The following is a 3,299-nucleotide window of genomic DNA, read 5'->3' as shown; positions in this document are numbered from 1 at the left end:
AGTGTTTATTCAACTCCTTGGTGACGAGAATTTTCCATTTCCCTTCAAAAAGTTGATCAGATAGAAAAGTAATAAATTATACCAATTAATAAAATAGGATTTTTACCAATAAACTTTCCGAGTAGATTTTATTCTTCTAGAAAATTAATCATTACATATAAAACACGTCAGTACTTTTTGACCTTCTGTAATATATCAATATATCACATAAATCAGTGATCTGCGGCATTTCGTTTCAATGAAAAGTAAGGGTAGTTTATATGTACCAGTCTACTTTAGCATTCAACGAAACTTCTAATAAAACAGTACCAGTATTGTTGAATTTCGTTATCAGTTAAAAAAAAAATTTTTTTCTAATCACAGCCACCCGCACCATATTTAGGGTATGAAACACCTTGAAAATTGATCCGACGTATAACTTTGTAGACTAGTAACAATTAATTTTCAGTTGAATTTGGAAATTGGTTACGTAGAAGTAGAAATACCTTGAAAAATGTACTTTAAAGAAAAATTTCAGGGGTTGTTTTCACCCCTTTAAAACATTTATCACTACACAAAATAATGTCATCTCTTGTTTTTCTGAAAACTATGACAAGAGTAGGTAGTTGCCTGTTTCTCGTCGGTCCCTCTGCCCCCCCCCCTTGTCCTCGGCAGGGCTCAGTGGTCAGTATTGGGCGCACTTTCTCTATGTGCCTAATACTGTACCTCTTTTTCAGTCGCCATAAATTACCAGGCCCGGCTAAGATAGCATAAAAGCGAGAGAAAGCGTTGCAGAAGGACAAACGTAAGAAAACGCTGCATTTGAAGAAAGAGAGAGAGAAAGAAAGAAAGAGCACTCACGTGAGCGCACGCTAAGCGGTTATTAGGCAGGTGGGCGACACGCGACCAATTAGCGCTTCGTCGCACGCCGCTTAAACATGGCCTTAGTAGGGATAGTTTGGAGACTATCTGCCCGCGCATGAGTATTGCGTCGCATCAGTTAGTCATTCACTCTAAGTCAGCCAGCAATCGGGGTCAGTCGAACAAGGAATTAGCTCGCACTACAATCATCTGCCGTTGCTTCCTGGAAGAAGAGGTTAGCTACCTTCCATCCCGAGCGGCCCACGCCCTGGTCTTCATCAGAGCGCGCACGACCTGCAGCAACAACGACAAGAGGCCAGACAGTTGGCCTGGCCGAGTTGCCACCTACGCCTTCAAGGGATCATCGAGGAGAAAAACAAAGGTCAGGTTATCTCTCTCCCGATTATTCTCTCTCTCTCGTAGTGATGTGTGGCCGCGTGAATTATAACCTAACCAGGCGATCACTTGCTGGCTTTGTCTGATTAATTCCTTTTGTTGGTAATTTTGTAATGCGGGTTTTGGTTAGTTGTAAGTGCGCGGTAGCCAGGCGAACACTCGCCGGCTACTTTATGAGTTTCTTTGCATCAGAATAAATCGCGTTTATTATTCCGTTAAGGTACAGCATGGTATTAGAATAAGTCGCGTTTACGGTTAAGACGTTTAGACTTTTGATTAGTTTCATATTGTAGACGTACGAATAAGGTGTTCATAGTTGATTATTTTAAGCGCGCGCTTGTTTGGAATTGTAGGATAATAAAAGGTTTGTCATTTGGTATTAAATAAATTGGTTTATTTTTCCGCCTACTCTTCCGATTATATCTAGAGCGAAAGCGCCTCTCTTACCTTCCCCTTTTAAATTAGATAGCAGCGTGTCAAAACTGTTACAAAATTTATAATCGACCGCAATTCCATTGAAATCTAGAGTGCGTTACTCGAATAAGAATGAAAATTATCTAAGGGTAGTTTACCCCCTATACTGTATAAAAATAAAAAAGCCGAAACACGTCAACTTTAGTTTTGAATGTCCTTGGATTAAAGTTGTATTTTTCCGAGAGGAATATTCAAGAAAAAAATAACCTTTGCCCTCTTGAAAAATAAGGGATGCCACCCCAGCGGATCTTGGTGTGCTGTATGATACTGTTATTCAGTAACATGCATTTACCAATTGTTTTCAGAAAGAAATCTTTTATAGGAAAGGAGATATACTGAAAAAACGGTTTTTAGGGTTGAACATTGGGGGTAGTTTTCGCCCCTTTAAACCGTTTATGAACACATAAAAAAATACCTGTCGCTTATTTTTTAGTCCTCTACAACATATCACAGTTTCATTGAAATCGGTTCCACACACTTCCCTTACCTTCCTTGTAAGTGGAGTAATCCAATTCGTTAGAATATTAGGTTGATTTAGACTTACTTTTTATTCATAAGGGTAAAGTGTCTCATGAGTTGGACATCTATCATAAATCCATGGCGAAAGCAGGTTAGGTAATGTGTAAGACAAACGATACGTTAAGATGAGATAATCAGGTGACGAAAAAAAATACTGTCTTTATTGATCAGACCAATTGCTCAAACTTTTGCTGGTTTAGCTAATAGCCCTTTAGACAAACAGTTTGAGCATACGTATTACAACTTTACAACACTAATTTACATTAGAGATGGCCAACACCGCGTATCGATAGAACTTATGTATTTATTTTTTTTTATTCATTCCACCGGAATGCTCAAGCAAGGGTGACGTTAAGCAAAAAATATTTGAGATAAAGTTAATGCAACTTTGATAGAGACATATTCCTATGACTTTGACATTGGAGGTCATGTTAAAGATCATTTCAAGATCATCTTTGTTTTTTAAATGGGAATCTATTTTCGTCTACGGATTCAGTAAAGAGCGGGAAATCCTATGTTAAAATTAAATATTATGTGCTGGGTCCGTTTGTTTCCGAAAGGTCACACGAAGGTCAATCATTCCACCAAATTAATCCACACGAGAAAAAATTTTACGATCAGCTTTGCAATTAAGAATATGTGGCGATAACGAGATGAGACCGCCAAAGTAAATATGAAAAAACTTTTAGAAAAAATTATCTACTTCAAAAAACACATATGTTGATAATCTTGAATTTTTTCTCAAGGTAATTTTTCGAAGTCAAAACAAATGTCGTATGGCTAATTCGTGTTAAATACTAAGTTATAATAATTTCTCAGCTCCACCAAAAAAAGAAATTTTCTATTCACGGAATCAGACCACTATATTCTTATGTTTTTAGCGTCACTGAATTTCTAGTCAGATTTTTCCATCGGGTAGGGCCAAGGCCAAGTCAAGGTCAAATCCAGGAAAAAACGTGTAGTCAAAGACAACCGTTATATGAAGGTTCTCGGCTTTGCTATGTCAAGAACCTGTATATATCTAAGGTTTTTTATGGTATTTCACTTTTTTATTCTGGAAAAATCGTAAA

The sequence above is a fragment of the Phymastichus coffea genome, unplaced genomic scaffold (genome assembly GCF_024137745.1).
Source record: "Phymastichus coffea isolate CEN01 unplaced genomic scaffold, Cenicafe_Pcof_1.1 PCOF00026, whole genome shotgun sequence".
Lineage (NCBI taxonomy): Eukaryota > Metazoa > Arthropoda > Insecta > Hymenoptera > Eulophidae > Phymastichus > Phymastichus coffea.
This window is presented reverse-complemented; position numbering follows the sequence as displayed.